The sequence below is a fragment of the Ambystoma mexicanum genome, chromosome 6p, assembly GCF_040938575.1.
Source record: "Ambystoma mexicanum isolate Mex_15411 chromosome 6p, UKY_AmexF1_1, whole genome shotgun sequence".
Classification (NCBI taxonomy): domain Eukaryota; kingdom Metazoa; phylum Chordata; class Amphibia; order Caudata; family Ambystomatidae; genus Ambystoma; species Ambystoma mexicanum.
This window is the reverse complement of record NC_090935.1, coordinates 397,825,644-397,844,242: the sequence shown is the minus strand read 5'-3', so window position 1 is coordinate 397,844,242 and position 18,599 is coordinate 397,825,644.

Sequence of the window (18,599 nt, the reverse complement as noted above, 5' to 3'; positions counted from 1 at the left end):
GAAGGGAGTCATAAAGATATGGACCCCAAAGAGAAATTTCTTCAGACCTTCATGTGTGGACCCAGAGGACGAAATAAAGGTGGATCCAGAGGATGAAGAAAAGGTGGAGACAAAAGAAGAAGTGAAAGTGGTCGATAAATCGCCCAGAGGGGGGAGTGTAGAGGAGGTCCCAAGCACGATTCACTCCCCTACCTCCCACTTTGAAGTGCCAGGAACGTTCACGCCGAGCTATGTGACGTATGATGAGCAAATAAACCAGCAGAGAGCTGCACTGGCGCTCTGTCCAGTACCTATTCGACTAACAGCACCTATTGAAGTACCAACACCTAAGAAAACCTGGACAGTGAGGTACCCATTGAGAAAACCATATCGACAAATGAGACAGAATGACGATTGTCAAAATGCAATATCTGAAGAAGCAAAAAAGATACTAAAAGTAGAAAAATGAGGACGTCACAAGTATCCAGACTGACTCACATATAGAAGATATGACGACCTGTGAATGATAGGAAGAGACGAAATACCATGGATAAGTGACATCCCGGATCTAAAGTGAAACAAGTGATGTCAAATGTTAGAAACGTATGTTATGAGCGTGATGAGGATATTCAACCAGTTTACACATGTACATATGCACAGTAACCGCAAGGAGCTAAGAAGATTGTGAGGCTTGCTTAAGTTTAGTAGTGAGATGCCACCTATACATATCTACCTCAAACGGAGCACTTTTATACAAGTATACTTCCACTATGCATAAGAGCAGAATCAACCAAAGGTTATTAAAAGTCTCAAGAGAAGGGCCTCGCAGCAAGCAAATCAAGAGTTAAAGACAAAGGGAAAACTCAGACAAAGGCAAGTCATGCCAAGAGGCCAAGCTCGTATCAGCTGAAATGGACCCACAGAAGATACAATTAATGAAAAAGAAGAACAGAGTATCTTATTCTGAAAGGTGAAGATAAGCCACAGAAGGCAGATGGCTGGCAAAATTAAATCTAATGCACGAATTACATGGAGAATAAGACAATTTAACAGTGTTGAAATCACATGACCAAGCAAGCAGAAGTGATGAAACTTTCCCACCTACACATGGACTTGTCACATGCCCAGACGCCTCAACCTTTCCAGACCAAGAAGCAGTCTCGAGGCCAAAATACAAAGAAATAATTGACACATGACCACTGAAGTGATGTTTGATTGTTGCAATAATTGGAGGGAGGCTTGGGGAGCAGACAAACTCCCTGCACCTGGCCGGCTATTCTGCAGGCTGCTACGCTGGTAGTGAGCCAAGTAATCTAGGGTCCTATAGTTAACGGAACCAATGAGACGCTGTACTTTTAGTGACGTCTACAGTAGCCATTTTGAAGGAAGGGCTTAGATGCCCCAACTGACATTGTTTAACCAAACCCCTCACTTCGTTACCATATAAAGATATAGCACCTATATTAAAGTTACCTTTTCCTAGAACCAATCAAGTTGCATGATAAGTTTTGAGATATTCTACGTCAGTGATGACGGGTTTTTAGTATAAATGATGTGTTTTTTATGAAATTAAGTGGAGTTGAAGCGAGAAGGAACATAGAGCGATTGCTGATATTCATAACTCCCTGTTTTTTGTACTTGTCATTAAACAGACTTCCTTTGCCAAACTATCGAGTTGTCATTATTGATTTGATGCGAGAGTATTAAGCTGCATCTCCATCCATCTCGAGGGTGCTGCTACTCATCTTAAAGTACTGTTGGGCCACCCCCAGCTCTATGGGCCAGCTGGAGTCCTGATGTACACTCCCTTGAATCAGGACTCTCAGTTAGGCGCAACCTTTTCTCTTCACAATATTTCCTGTTACTCAAAATATTATCACAATACCATCCCCTTTATTTGCCATTCCCCCTAGTCTACTTGCCATTTGTTAATCGGCTCGAGGCCTTCGGTATTGACTCCTCCTTCAATCCGACCACTTTGCCTTCCATCCGCAGAGCGCCAGTGGAAACCGGGCATGGATTTCATCATAGGGGACCTGCCCACCATCTTTCACCACAATTAGTCTGTCTCCTTGTGGGATATGCTCACATATGGCGGAGACTCTCCCTTCTTACGATACGATCGTCCTTGTGGCTGCTCTGGATAAGCTATGGGATCTGGCGTCCTTATCTTTAGGCTGTTCCAGATCCGACCTTCACACTTCTTTATCCATTTGCAGACTTCCTTCAGGGGTGCACACGCTCCCTCCTTCTACCCCAAGACTGGACTCACTTACCCCAACGTGTCTATTCCCCAACTAGTGTGACTATCATCCCCTTAACCCTCATCCAGATTCAGTCTGCTTAAAGACAATGCTCTACATCTCTGACTGAATGGATTTTCTTCTTTGCTTCGTAATTGAAATACTAGGGATTGATCACTCTTCCCTTGAATCCCATACTTACTACCTTCCTTTAACTGTTGATACACCTTGTCGATCCTTTCTACAATGCTTGCTGCATCAAATCTTTCTTCTTCCAATACTACTGTAGATGTTGTTGGCATTGCTTCCTTTATCAGAAGTAACTCTTCTATTCTATCCCATCGTATTTCTGGACTTGGCCCTACTGGTTCCTTATGAATGAGACTGGTATCAAGACCTTGTCTCCTTTTTTGGTCCATTTCTTCTATTTCCCTTCTCTTTCTTGCATCCCAACTAATTTTGTCTTCCCGTTGCCTTCATTCTTCTCTCCTTATTCCATCCCTTCTTTCCTCTTCTGCCCTTCGTCTCTGTAATCGTTTATCCTTTAACCTTTGTGCTTCCTCCTCTTCTCTCTTCCTTTCCTTTCTAGCCCTATCTTCTATCGCTCTCTGTCTATTGTCACACTTTCTTTGTTCTTGTGCCTGTTCTTCTTTTTTCTCTTGCTCCTCCTGATATATCTGTTCTTTTCGCTGCCTGCTCTTTCTTTTGCTTCTCTTCTTTTGTTCCTTCTCTTTTCTTTCTTGTTTGTCCTTATCGTCTCTTTGCCTAACTTCCTCAATACTTTTCCCATCTATTTTAAGTGATATCTGTTCTCTCATCCATTCGTTCTGCACAAGTGCTTTCTCGTCAGCTTTATCCTTCTCTCCTTTCCATCTCTTAATCTCCCTGTCTATTTCTGTCGACAGATTTGACCTCTCACTCCTTTCTTCTTTGTCTTGTATGATCTTATATATCTCTTCTTTTCTTTTATTCTCCTCTGGACTATCATCACTACTGTAAGCGGGGGGTTCATATATCAGATTACTATACCCCGTCACCGCTTTCAACTCATTTAAAGAATACAATCCTATTTCTTCCATACTAGCTCCTTTTGCTTCTGGTGAGGTAAGTGGAGCTGAGGGCCTGACACCTTCCTCCTTATGCTGATTAAGCAATTACTCTTCAGGTGGCCGGTCTTCTCTTTCTTCTTGTTACATCTTCCAGAGTACTGGAATCGCTAATCTTTTCTCTAATTTCTTTCCCGTGTAAGCAGCATGAAAGTATGTGGTCACGTGTTGCAATACCGTTTTTGACAATGATCCCCCTTGTGGCCATGGCATGAACATTTTATCTGCCATGCCTTTCACCCCACTGACACCCCGGGATAGAGCTAGGTGTGATGCTCAGCCAACGGAAGTCTGAAATGCAAAATTACTTGAATTGCATGACACCCAGTCTTACTGTAATTTCAGGACAGCTGCAGCGATGACAAAAAGGGTGCAGGGCAGCACAGAACACAGAAGGAGATACTACAACAGACCAAGGTCAGGGTTTATGTGTTCCACCCATATTTCCTGGGTACACGGTCCTGGTGAGAAACCATACGAGAAAGAAGTGGGACGAGCCAAGTTTCAACGGCCTCTTCAGAGTAGAGGGCATCACTCCCTCTGCAGTCAAGCTACAAGGAAAAAGAGTTTGGATATTTCTGGGCGATATCAAGCCATACATCGAAGAAGTCCCCCTGCCCACACCCTAACGTGTAGAGACTACAGACAACGGGGTAGAACAACAGCACGTGCAGACGAGATCCATGACGAGGAAGAAGGACGCATGACCAGCCAGACAAAGACAAAGAACTTTTTGCAAATTGTGGCTTGAATTGGACACTTCCTCTGACCATAAAAAGGGGATAAAGGACGTAAAACACGGACACTCTGTGCATCCAAGTTGCAGGTAAAGAAGAAAAAATGCACGTATAAACCACAACATAGTCTGTTGACTTTGAACTTTGGACTGAGGCACACTGAAGCCTTGATAAGAAAAGGATATGCCAAATTTTGATTGAGGGCACACAAACTGGAGGCAAATACAGTATCCAGAGGCCTTCCACACAAGAACCTTATTTGGACTCACTTATGGTGTCCCACAGTAGTGATGTCACTAAGGACATTTTAAGATACTTCGAGTTAGTGCTGAGAGCATACCCTTCGTTAGTGGGAGGACTCCCTAACATCACTGCATTTCTTCAAGACCCTGAAAAAGAAAAGACAATAAGGAGACTGCTCATTGTGATTACCAAGCAATTCCTCCTGCTTCCAGAGTACAGTGAGGACAAACCACATGTCCCAAGCAGAACAAGATTTTCATGCAATCCCATATGAACAGAGTCTTTTCAGCCTAACCTCATCAGTGTTCACGACAATTTTTATGGCAAGAGTTCAGGTTGGAACAAATACTAAATGGTTGCAGATAACCAGATGGGAGTTACTGCAGACCATCAACACAGCCATAAAAGGATTCAATGCAATCAGAGAAGAACTAAGGGCAATTGAACTAATGACTCTACAGAACAGATATGTCCTTGACATGATCACAGGTATGGATGGAGGAGTTTGTACAAAAATTGAGGAATTATGTTGCACATTTATACCATCTCACGACAAAGAAAATGGAACCTTGACAGAGGCCATAGGTATGCTGACGAAACTACAGAATCAAATGATCAATGAAGCTGACGAAGTTGATGATGACAGCTGGTTTGGATCACTATTTTCATGGGTTCCACAATGGATGGCAGATGCATTCAAATTCCTAGTGATTATATTGCTCGGATTCTGTGTTATCAAGATAATAATTTGTCAGTGCCAGAAAACTGCAAAAAAGGTGATAGGGATGAAGATCATGATTGATGTCAAACCAGGATGGAAGCCCATGGACCTCACTGATGAAGAAATAAGAGACTTTGTGAAAGCTAGCATTCATGCACCAGAAGGAACAAAGTTTAAATATCCAAGAAACACAGAAACTATGTGGGAAGATGGATCTATTGCAGCCCCAGTGGACAATGTCAACTAATGACATGAAACAAAGATGAGCAAGTGAGAACAGCAGGAAGCTTGAAGGGAGTCATAAAGATATGGACCCCAAAGAGAAATTTCTTCAGACCTTCATGTGTGGACCCAGAGGACGAAATAAAGGTGGATCCAGAGGATGAAGAAAAGGTGGAGACAAAAGAAGAAGTGAAAGTGGTCGATAAATCGCCCAGAGGGGGGAGTGTAGAGGAGGTCCCAAGCACGATTCACTCCCCTACCTCCCACTTTGAAGTGCCAGGAACGTTCACGCCGAGCTATGTGACGTATGATGAGCAAATAAACCAGCAGAGAGCTGCAGTGGGGCTCTGTCCAGTACCTATTCGACTAACAGCACCTATTGAGGTACCAACACCTAAGAAAACCTGGACAGTGAGGTACCCATTGAGAAAACCATACCGACAAATGAGACAGAATGACGATTGTCAAAATGCAATACCTGAAGAAGCAAAAAAGATACTAAAAGAAGACAAATGAGGACGTCACAAGTATCCAGACTGACTCACATATAGAAGATATGACGACCTGTGAATGATAGGAAGAGACGAAATACCATGGATAAGTGACATCCCGGATCTAAAGTGAAACAAGTGATGTCAAATGTTAGAAACGTATGTTATGAGCGTGATGAGGATATTCAACCAGTTTACACATGTACATATGCACAGTAACCGCAAGGAGCTAAGAAGATTGTGAGGCTTGCTTAAGTTTAGTAGTGAGATGCCACCTATACATATCTACCTCAAACGGAGCACTTTTATACAAGTATACTTCCACTATGCATAAGAGCAGAATCAACCAAAGGTTATTAAAGGTCTCAAGAGAAGAGCCTCGCAGCAAGCAAATCAAGAATTAAAGACAAAGGGAAAACTCAGACAAAGGCAAGTCATGCCAAGAAGCCAAGGTCGTATCAGCTGAAATGGACCCACAGAAGATTCAATTAATGAAAAAGATGAACAGAGTATCTTATTCTGAAAGTTGAAGATAAACCACAGAAGGCAGATGGCTGGCAAAATTAAATCTAATGCACGAATTACATGGAGAATAAGACAATTTAACGGTGTTGAAATCACATGACCAAGCAAGCAGAAGTGATGAAACTTTCCCACCTACACATGGACTTGTCCCATGCCCAGACGCCTCAACCTTTCCAGACCAAGAAGCAGTCTCGAGGCCAAAATACAAAGAAATAATTGACACATGACCACTGAAGTGATGTTTGATTGTTGCAATAATTGGAGGGAGGCTTGGGGAGCAGACAAACTCCCTGCACCTGGCCGGCTATTCTGCAGGCTGCTACGCTGGTGGAAAAGTATGAGTGGGGTTGATGCCAACCCCATCATAGTGAGCCAAGTAATCTAGGGTCCTATAGTTACCGGAACCAATGAGACGCTGTACTTTCAGTGACGTCTACAGTAGCCATTTTGAAGGAAGGGCTTAGATGCCCCAACTGACATTGTTTAACCAAACCCCTCACTTTGTTACCATATAAAGATATAGCACCTATATAAAAGTTACCTTTTCCTAGAACCAATCAAGTTGCATGATAAGTTTTGAGATATTCTACGTCAGTGATGACGAGTTTTTAGTATAAATGATGTTTTTTATGAAATTAAGTGGAGTTGAAGCGAGAAGGAACATAGAGCGATTGCTGATATTCATAACTCCCTGTTTTTTGTACTTGTCATTAAACAAACTTCCTTTGCCAAACTATCGAGTTGTCATTATTGATTTGATGCAAGAGTATTAAGCTGCATCCCCATCCATCTCAAGGGTGCTGCTACTCATCTTAAAGTACTGTTGGGCCACCCCCAGCTCTATGGGCCAGCTGGGGTCCTGATGTACACTCCCTTGAATCAGGACTATCAGTTAGGCGCAACCTCTTCTCTTCACAATATTTCCTGTTACTCAAAATATTATCACAATACCATCCCCTTTATTTGCCATTCCCCTTAGTCTACTTACCATTTGTTAATCGGCTCGAGGCCTTCGGTATTGACTCCTCCTTCAATCCGACCACTTTGCCTTCCATCCGCAGAGCGCCAGTGGAAACCGGGCATGGATTTCATCATAGGGGACCTGCCCACCATCTTTTTGCAAGTGTATTTCTATTGTCTGCTCTCCACAGGAAACCCTGCGATCTTCTGGCTTATGGCGGAGGATGCCCAATCATCCAAAATACTGAAGCAGAACTAGTTTGGATCTTTTTCAACCATCCGCACCGCTACCACGTGAGCTTATGGCCCTTTAGTAACGTGCATGCAATGGATGGGGTTGCAGAGTGATTCTGAGTCCAAATAATTCAACCAACTCAGAAAGATGGCAAAGATAGTGTTTTATTAACAATTATCTAAAACAGGGAGGTTACAGCGGACATCAACGGACGCTCGCTCAGGCTCTCGACGATTTTCTCATAAAAACATCCTTATATACAAAAATACATCAGACATGATGTCATACTACGTGGCAAATAATAGAAACCATCTGAAGAGTTGGGATTGGCTTAAGGGGATCCTCTAAATATACTTTCTATAGGCACTAGGATTGTGATTTGCAGCCCACTGTTAGGTGGACAATTTATGCCTACCCCTAAAACATGTCATTGTTAACACTATTACGTAGACAATTTATCATTGGTCTTCACACTATAAGGCCCTTCATTATACATCCCTCTACAATTGGTTGTCACGCTCGTGCCATGTCTGGAACATTCAGTTCACTTAGCAGCATGTAAGCTCAAACCCAGGTGACAGGAGGTGGATTTGACTTTACATCCCCACCCAATTAGCTCATCACCCATGCCTTCTGCCATGAAGATTGTCTTGGAACTTGGCCTTGGAAAGTATCCTTGTCTGTGGGAAGATATGGGAGTGTAGGCTCTCACTATCGTTGTTTTAGGACTCCATGCTCAACTCTATTTCCATCCTTGGCTAACGTGACAGGAGACCACGATTTGGTCCATTTGGCATCATTTAAATGAATAAAACTTGGCACTCTTGCTGTTCTTTCGTTGCACCTTAACAAGGGATGATTCATCCTCCACAAATTCACTACTTTGAAGAATAGATAACCGACCATGGATGCTTCGATTTTGATACCAGGCCAGATAGCCTCGCCATGCGCTTCCACAACCTCAGATTATTCTTGCTGCAAGACAATCCTCGCCTTTTCTCTCCATGGGTCCTGGAATACTAAATTCATGACACTTATGTCAGCTCCTATACAATGGTGGCTTCGCCTGCAGTCTATTTACTAGATATAGCCAGCTTCTATGATGAATTAATCTACTTGCGATTCAGCATCTGTACAATTATTGAACGGTTGATTTTCTGCAGCACTTCGCACATGTGCAATCTTCTTTTCACATATGAAAGTTTACTCAATTATTAACTTCGTCATCAGTTTCTGTAAGATCCATGCATTCTCTCCAGCTAGTATTCTAGGGGCATCACGCATGTTTCTTGTGATGTCACCAGCTTCTCTCATTGCTCCTTTTCATATTCCTTCAGGGACTTCCTCCCTCAGATTGTTGTCTCTTCGGGAATACATTCAATAAGGGTTTCTCAGTGGGTACCTTCTTTTGAATACCAGCTGCAGTATTGGCACAACTGCTGGTGTCAAACATGGCACGACCTTAGGCTTCCAACCTATAGGAGGTAGGGGGGTGGGATTTCCTGCAGAGGCATGTAACTTCACCTCTACAGGAGTGGTAAACTAAGGATTCACCTTGTCACTGGAGACCCTAGATTGGCCTCTCAGCAACCCAGGAGACCAGAAACAGCCAGAACCCTGTTTCACTGCATTGAGACACCTTCAAGCTGAGCCAACCAAGTTCAACCCATTTTGAGCTACCACAAGACCAATGGCACTGCTTTTGCCACTCTATGCATTCTTTAACTGCTAGACTGCATCTATAGCCCTCTAGGCACCACCTCAACCCATCACAGCGTACTGCATTGCACCAACCTGATTGCCGGCTCGAATCCTTAGCAGAAATTGATTGTACCGCTGATTCAACCTGCAGAAAACCATTGACTCACCCATCTCGAACGCCAACTCAACCCAGCAGAAGCACCCTTCCAATGCCAATTAAGGCACAGCCTCGAACTACTGGAAGTCATGAACTCGCTGTGCTGATAGCCCACTAGATCCAATGAGATTCCGCCCATCGAACATGACTGGAATGTCTTGCCACTGGCTCAATCATAGCAAAAGCCCCATGAAAACCGGCTCAATGCTGTTCAGCACCAAAGACAACAGCTAAAGTTGTTTTGAAGAGGCCCTATCCTCTTAGTCCACTTTAAGGGACCATTGTTACTTTTAAGCCCCCTTCACTTGCCTTTTAAAGAAATAGGGCCTCGTTACCAGTTTGGTGGTATCTCAGCAGTAAATCTGCTGAGATTCCACCAAGCAGAATTACTGCTACCACCACTTGGTGCATGGATTTACCACAAGTGGCGGTAGGTGGGGAAAATCCCAATTTTCTGGAGTCCATAGGACTCCATATTTTGCAGAATTACCACTGCCGGAATTGCCTAGTGGTAATTCTGACGATTTTCAGAGGAAAAGTGAAGACTTTATCTCCAGCATCAAGCTGCAGTTAGACCCTCCAGACAATCCACTTTTCATTCAAAAAATGGCAGAATTACCATAAGGTATTCCGCTAATGTGTATTCCAATTGCAATTTTCCATGGAAATAATTGATGTAATGGAATTATATAGTACATTTTTGTGGAATCTTGATTGGACATTCTTATAATTTTGAACAATATCACTAATGGTGTTTGGGTTGCTACCACCCCTCCTGAAAGCATAGCCTGTCTTCAGCCACCTTACCAAAAGAGGTGAAAGAGTTGTACCTGGCAGGGTGTGCCTGTTACAACTTTTTGATTGGGATCACTGCTGGTGTAGTAGTAGTGTGGGGCTGAGTAGTTGGCTTAGACACCACTCATCCCTGTACACCTGCAGAGCAGTAGTCATTGTGTCACATATGTGATATAGATAATGTATGAGTTGACCTACAGGCGCTGCCACTGCCTATATGCTACCCTGAAGCCTCAAGTTGCCACTTCAACTGCAGTTACGAGACCTACTGTGATTGGGTCCCTCTAATGTACATGGGTAATGCAATACTTTTCAGAAGAAATAGCAGCACGATAATATGTAGCTTCACGCTGCCCTGCCCCGACCCTCGAGACGGTGCCTGCGCATGTCATAAACTGTTGTTATAACAGATTATATCGTTCCTGTACCATCTGGGAAGGAGGCACACTCCCTTGCATGCGTCACTTTTGCACTTCATCAAAATAAAGATGAACACAAAAGTGACGCACTCAGGTGTGCATAACTTCCACAGCGCTCAGGTACAAACACAATGGAGCGTCGGCGTTTAGCAAATGGGAGCCGGCCGGGTTAACGCAATGGAACTGTTTGCACAAAGGTAGATTTATAGACTGAGCTCACCTTTTTATTGCAGAACTGCCAAAGCACGGGTACGAAAATGAATATGAGGTTCCCCCGGCAGGCTACCTTTGCCTTTGGCTTATTTATCTTGGCGGCCTCTGCACTTTTCCACCTGCCTGACACAAAATGACTATCTTTATGAACAAGCCTAATCATTCACTTGACTTGCCTATCACTGCACATGCCCAAGGAGCACAGAGTACGGCTCCATGTCTACCTCGGACACATGTATGTGTGTTTACTAGAAAGTAGGTGCAGCCCTGCAAATGTTCACCTTCACTAAACTACTCAAAAACTTAAACTGGATCCATGTCCGAAGACCAGGAGGAACAAATACCTGATTCCTGGAACAAATACAAGACTCCAGGTCGAGAAGGCCTCGCCTTCAAGGCAAGTCTTTTGTTCCCAGATCCTTCCGGGCGGAGGAGGGTGTGGGGGGACCCTGCCGCACCATACCTGTCTGGCGCCATCTGCCCTATTTCACCTGTACACCTTCCCACTTATCTGCTGTGGGCCCCCGCTAATGGGGGTCGTTTTAGTCGGGGACAAGGGTGTTTGCTCCCCCACAAACTTTCGTGGCACACCATTTCGTTCCCCTAATTTGGCAGGGACCACTTTCCTTTAGATGTCATGTCCACAACCAACATTTTCAGCAAAGTTACTCCACTCCTCCATGTGCCTCCATTTGCAATCTGCAGGCCCTTATTCCAGAAGCCTGATGCATCACAGGTTGCCTTTTAGTGCGCAACCTTTCGGTACTTTGGGCCTCTGGGCTCACGGCATACAAACTGCGACCAAAGTAACCATTAGTACACCATACATGAAGACATTGGCCCTCATTCCGATGATGATATTGGAGGTAGTCATGGCGCTTTTTGCGCTATGACTACCTCCAATACCGGTACCCAGTCCGCCCTGGTTCAATGGGGACTTACTGATCTATTCCGACCTTTGCGGGACCGGTAAGTCCCCATTGAAAAGCCATTCCCCATTCCTATTTCAGCCCCCATAGGGATCAATTGGAAGGGGGGGAGGTGCTAATAACGGTACCGCAAATTGCGGTACCGTTATTAGCTCTGAAGTTCCTTAATGGGCCCCGTCCATAACGCCTGGAAAAACCAGGCATTAAGGAAGGGACCTGCTAAGGGACCTCAGAATAGGGAGCAAAGGGATTACCGGCACCAATGTCCTTAACGGTGCCAGGTATCCCTTGCGCCCAACTCGGAATGAGGGCCATTCATTCGAATGCAAAATAAGTAAAAATGAGAGAATCCTTCAAAAGTATAAGGCCTAATTACGAGATTTTTGTGATATTACTTTTTTACCATATACCACTACCGCATGTGGTAAACACGTAGTAACAGCAAAGATCTGCATGAGTTAGAGTCATGCATACTCTTCAGTTATTTCCCATTTTGGAGTTCCACGGGACCCCATGTGGCACATGAGGTAATTTTGCTTGCAGTAATACCACCTTAGTAATACTGAATGCCGAAATACTTTTGTATGAAAGACATATCCGTGCTGAATCTCCTACTTTGTTGGAGTGGTAAATCATGCAAGGATCGATCGCAAATAATGCATGTTTGACCTGTTTTATCACTACCCCCACACTTGAAATCAACTATGTTCTGCTTAAAATCAGCACTGGTTTTTAGGAGAGAATTGTGTTTGATTTTTTTAAGTGTTACGTTGTCTATTAGAGAAAACATGGCCTAATGGCCAGTCCCTTTGGGTTTGCTGGAGGCGCTTTGTACCTCTTTCAAGATGGCTGTTGTACACTATCACAGAAAGGACACAACACCAGAGAGCATAGCAGGACCTTCACTTTATTCCTCTCGCTTTCCCCTTCAACATGGAACTGCCCCTTTCCCTGGAAAACCCAACTCCTCCCTTTCCTCCCACTTCCCGCCTGATGCCCGCTCTGTGCCTTAAAGGCATAGCATCTTGTAACATCACTCCCGGACAAATGTTCTGAGGTTGTCTCAGCATTCCTCCACTAGGTGCATGGTTCTTCATATGGTGCTCTACAGGCAAGCCCATCCTTCACTCGGTCCTGAGCCCTCTGGGGCACGGGCCATGGCTGCCGGCTGACTCCTCACTTCCTCTGGGGGCGTCCACAAGTCGTCACAGGGTTCCTTTGCCTCTGGCTCCCGGTCCATTCGGGATGAGTCGTATTCCTCGCTCTTAATCAGGTGTTTGAAGTGTGAATTGTTTCTTGTGATATCTTGCGTAGTGTTCTGTGCTCTCACCATAGACCCTTTGATGGCTACTACCCTGAAGGGGTTTGATGAATATCTTGGGTCTGTCTTCCTGGTCGATGTCTGCTTCACCAGGACTTCGTCTCCTATCGCAAGCTCTTGGGGAACAGCTCTCCTTCTGATGTCTCTGTCATGTTTTGCCTGTTCCTTTCCTCAGGTGTCTCTCGATATGCTTTCTGCATCAAGCTCCTCTTGATCATCGACATTCCTCACAAATCTGGTGTGGACCTTGTACCACATCACCTCTGCCAATGCCTTGTTGGTTGCCTGGTGGGGTGTATTGCAATAGTCCCTTAGCCTCCTGCATAGGGCCTGGTGCGTTTGGTGGCATCTATGTATACTCTTTGTATCGTCTTTTGGATTGACGCCATGAAGCGTTCGGCCATTCCATTCTGGCATGATCTTTTGGTGGGTAAATCCCATATGTTTCGCAAATGTGGAGAAATCGTGTCCATTGAACGGGGGGCCATTATCTGACTTTATTGTCTGAGGTATGCCCCATTCACTTAGTACCTCATCGAAAGTGGCCACCACTTGGGGGTATGCTGATGTCGGGACCTTCTTCACAATGGGAAACCTGGAGTATTCATGGATAAAGACTATTAAGTATTTCCTTGACTCCAGGGGTCCGTAGAAGTCGACCGTAGCCTGATCCAATGGTCTATCGGGTATGTATGTTTTCTGTAATGGCGTGGGGGGCTCTACCTTTGCTGTGCACTGGCATGGCAGACAGCTCTTCACCCAATTGTCCACTAACGAGTCCATGAATGGAAACCAGACATGACAGGGGATCGGCTTCTTGGTGTTATTGGATCCCTTGTGTCCCTCATGTGATGTTTTGATGATTTCTGCTCTGAGTGTGGCTGGGATGACGAGCTTACACCCTCTCTGTAATATGGACTAGTCTTTGACTGCTAGTTTGTTGTGCAATTTTGCTAGCTTCTCTATTTCCCCTTGACTCACTCCTGGGTGGATTTTTATGGCGCATCGGTACTCCCTCCACTTGTTGTGGTGAGAGCAATGGCCAAGGCCATGGACGGGTTTGCTGCTGATGCGGTGGCGACGGCCTCCTGCGATAGTGCTGTGGTAGCGTGTTTTCTGCAACATAGTTGATGTACTCTGTGTCTCCTTTCTGGGTTATTGATGAACCTGTCGGGTGGGGTGATATGTAGTCTGCAGGGATTTGGTCACCCCCCAGTCAATGATTGATTATGTAATCATACTCTTTTAAATGGATGCCCCATCGCTCAATCCTGGGCAGCATCTTTGTGTGAGGGTTCCCAACCAGGGAGAGCAAGGCTTGATGGTCGGTCACCAAGGTGAATTTCTTTCCAATGATGAAGTAATGAAAGTGCTTGCATGCCCAGACTGCCGCAAGGCTTTCCTTTTCGATTTGGGAGTAGGCTTATTACGTTTGAGACATAGCTCTGGTCGCATAGCCAATGATGTGTCTGGGGTGTGTGTCTTCTCTGCTAGTTTGAGCGAGGATGGCACCCAGTCCCACTGGGCTGGCACTGACAATTATTTCAGTGTGCCAGGATGGATCAAGGTAGGCAGCAGCCTTTTGTGCGACTGCGTATGACGTGGATGGTGATGTCAATGGTGTTTCCATTGTGCAGTAGTGCTCTTCGGAACTGCCCGATGGAGTGCAGGGGCTGTGCTGAGCCCCATTGGAATATTCTTGAGGCGTTCCTCACAAGTTCTGTTTTTTCCGGCATGTGTTGGAACTCCTGTTCTCCCATGATGTTTACTGTCGCACCGTAATCGACCAGAAAGCAGTAGTGTTGGTTTCCTATGCTGACAAGTATTCTGGGTGCTTCTTTCGCTTCTCGGTCGTCGTGGATGATGTTGACGTATTCATCCGGTTGACTCTGGTGGTTGTATTGGCACCATCGTCGTATTGGTACTGGTATTGTTGCTCCCTGTGTGGCTGGTAAGGGCACAGCGGTTCATCATATTCATCCCCTTAGCCAGCGAATTGATCCTGTCGGTCCTATTCCATATAGCGTTCTTGGGGTGGCATCTCTTCCATTGCCCTCACGTATCTCCTCTGGTCTTGGTAATGTGAAGGGTTGTTTGTTTGTTTGTTTGTTTATTTGGTATGGCGCCCAAAACCCAGATGTAACAGGGCGCAACAGAGGGCAGGAAGATAAGGTTACATAAAAACTTGGTTACAGGGTAGGAACATATTTACATATTAACATACAGTAATTACAATTCAGCATATGCATATAAACATTCAGATAGGCGTTAGTCTGTGGGTATGATCAGTCGTGGGGATCTTTGGATCGTAACCAGGTAAGAATGTTACGCCTGAAGCTGTGGTTGGATTGGTCAGCTCTGGTGTTGTGGGGGAGTGCGTTCCAGTGTAGGGCTGCCATGACAGTGAAGCTACTGCCGCCCGTTTTCTTTTGTCTGAATTTGGGAACCTGGAGTTGTAAGGAGTTAATCGTTCTGGGTGGCGGGTGGAGGTTTTTGTTATGATTCTGGCAGCGAGGTAGGAGGGGGCTGCATTGTTGAAGCATTTGAAGGTAAGTGACGCTGTTTTGAGTGCGATGCGGTCGCAAATTATGAGCCATTTGTGTTCTCTTCTTTTGTTGGAGATGTGTTCTTTGGAAGGTAGGTTGAGGGCTGTTCTGAGTGCATTATTTTGCAATGTTTGGAGTTTGTTAATTATGTGTTTGTTGGCTCCTAGGTACATGGTGTTACAATAATCAAGTTTGGAGAGTATTAGGGCATTAGCTATGATGATGCAGCTGGCTTGGGACAGGAATGCTCTACATGCTCTGATTAACTTACAGGTGTAAGCGGTGGAGGAGGCGAGTGAGGTTACTTGTTTATTTAGTGATAAGGCTGAGTCTAGGTGAAAGCGTAGGGTTTTCACTGTTTTGGCGGCTGGGATAATATTACCATCAATGTTGAACGCTTTGTAGCTGGGGCCGAGTTTTTTTAGGTTAGCGTTGGAGCCAAGGAGCAGGATTTCAGTTTTCTCATCGTTCAGACAAAGGCCATGTGTGGCCATCCATGCCTGAATGATGAGATATATTTTGTTTACCAATGCCGTGTCTGAGTCAAAGTTGCCCAAAAGGGGTATGAGGATCTGGGTGTCGTCTGCATAGTTAGTGTATTGTGTATTCATCCGGTTGACTCTGGTGGTTGTATTGGCACCATCGTCGTATTGGTACTGGTATTGTTGCTCCCTGTGTGGCTGGTAAGGGCACAGCGGTTCATCATATTCATCCCCTTAGCCAGCGAATTGATCCTGTCGGTCCTATTCCATATAGCGTTCTTGGGGTGGCATCTCTTCCATTGCCCTCACGTATCTCCTCTGGTCTTGGTAATGTGAAGGGTTGTTTGTTTGTTTGTTTGTTTATTTGGTATGGCGCCCAAAACCCAGATGTAACAGGGCGCAACAGAGGGCAGGAAGATAAGGTTACATAAAAACTTGGTTACATGGTAGGAACATATTTACATATTAACATACAGTAATTACAATTCAGCATATGCATATAAACATTCAGATAGGCGTTAGTCTGTGGGTATGATCAGTCGTGGGGATCATTGGATCGTAACCAGGTAAGAATGTTACGCCTGAAGCTGTGGTTGGATTGGTCAGCTCTGGTGTTGTGGGGGAGGGCGTTCCAATGTAGGGCTGCCATGACAGGGAAGCTACTGCCGCCCGTTTTCTTTTGTCTGAATTTGGGAACCTGGAGTTGTAAGGAGTTAATCGTTCTGGGTGGCGGGTGGAGGTTTTTGTTATGATTCTGGCAGCGAGGTAGGAGGGGGCTGCATTGTTGAAGCATTTGAAGGTAAGTGACGCTGTTTTGAGTGCGATGCGGTCGCAAATTATAAGCCATTTGTGTTCTCTTCTTTTGTTGGAGATGTGTTCTTTGGAAGGTAGGTTGAGGGCTGTTCTGAGTGCATTATTTTGCAGTGTTTGGAGTTTGTTAATTATGTGTTTGTTGGCTCCTAGGTACATGGTGTTACAATAATCAAGTTTGGAGAATATTAGGGCATTAGCTATGATGATGCAGCTGGCTTGGGACAGGAATGCTCTACATGCTCTGATTAACTTACAGGTGTAAGCGGTGGAGGAGGCGAGTGAGGTTACTTGTTTATTTAGTGATAAGGCTGAGTCTAGGTGAAAGCGTAGGGTTTTCACTGTTTTGGCGGCTGGGATAATATGACCATCGATGTTGAACGCTTTGTAGCTGGGGCCGAGTTTTTTTAGGTTAGCGTTGGAGCCAAGGAGCAGGATTTCAGTTTTCTCACCGTTCAGACAAAGGCCATGTGTGGCCATCCATGCCTGAATGATGAGATATATTTTGTTTACCAAGGCCGTGTCTGAGTCAAAGTTGCCCAAAAGGGGTATGAGGATCTGGGTGTCGTCTGCATAGTTAGTGTATGGGACACCCAGTCTGTCCAACTTGTCAAATAGGGGCTTGGTAAAGATGTTGTAGCAGGTCGGGGAGACGCAGGATCCCTGAGGCACACCACAAGTTATGCTGATGGGGTCTGCTGAGCCTATTGAGGAGAAGACTCTCATAGTGAAGTTGTCTGGGAATGATTGTATCCAGTTTATGGCCTCTTTCGAGAAGTGGGCTGCTGAGGCCAGGTGTTCGCACAGGACTGTGTGATCCACCAGGTCAACGGCTGCCGACAGGTCGAGGAGGAGTAGCATGGCGGTTTTGCCTTTGTCATTGATTTTGTTGATCTGGGTTTTTAGGTCGATAAGAGCTGTCTCTGTGCCGTGTTGTGGTCTGAAGCCTGATTGGTGTGTGCCTAATAGTTTGTGGGTTTCTAGGTATTGCTGGATTTGTAGGTATGCTACTCTGTCTATTATCTTTAACAAGAATGGTACTGTGGTGATGGGTCAGTAGTTGGTGGGAATAGCGGGGTAGAGTTTGCTTCTTGAGCAGAGGCAGGACCCAAGATTCTTTGAGATCATTAGGTATGGTGTTAGAGGAGAAGGATGCGTTGATCAGTTTGGTCATAAAGGGGGGCTAGTTCCCTGGCAACATCCTTAATTATTTGGGGTGGGCAGTTGTCACCTCTGCAATTCGATGGTTTAAGTGAGGCTATGACCCTTTCAGTTTCTAGGATAGATATTTTGGAGAACCTGAACGGATTCGGGTTGGGTGGATTGGTTGTTTTTGCGTGGTGACTGGGTGATGATATGGTGGGGCTTAAGGAGTCTTTTTTTAGTTTGATTTTGGTTTGGAGCGTTGTGATTTTGTTAGAAAGAGCGTTTTGCACGCTGGTGCACCATTGCTTGTGATTGGATATGTTGTCAGGTGGGGGTATTGGGGATTCTAGTTCCCTTAGTTCCCTTAGTATAGCAAATAGCTCTCTTGTATTGGAGTTGGAGTTTTCTATTCTTTCGTTGCATATGTTCTTTTTATCGAGAAGGATTTCTTTTTTGTTCTCTTCTGTGGGAGTGTTGCGCCATTGGGACTCTAGTTTCCTTTTGCACATTCTTAGTTCTTTTAGGTGGGGGGTGAACCAATTGTTTAGGTGAGCTTGTTGTTAGCTTTTTTGCATTTTTAGTGGGGCAATGACGTCTAGTCCGTTTTTCATGGCATGG